Genomic DNA, 224 nt, shown 5'->3' on the forward strand with positions numbered 1-224 from the left:
CCTCGTCGCTCTGCGCGATGCGCGCCATGCTGGGCCAGCCCGTGGCGTCGCCGCTGGTGTAGTTGTAGGGATAGTAGGGGAAGTAGACGCTGGCGTTCCAGAGAAAGGCGTCCACGAAGTGCAGGCTGCCCGCGCCCCCGTCGCTCCTTTTGAGCCTGCCCATCTCGTTCGTGTCGAAGCTGCGCCCCTCCGTGTTCTTGATCGAGATGGCGGTGTCGCGGTCG

This window comes from Myotis brandtii, unplaced genomic scaffold (assembly GCF_000412655.1).
Source record: "Myotis brandtii unplaced genomic scaffold, ASM41265v1 scaffold504, whole genome shotgun sequence".
In the NCBI taxonomy this organism is placed as follows: Eukaryota; Metazoa; Chordata; class Mammalia; order Chiroptera; family Vespertilionidae; genus Myotis; species Myotis brandtii.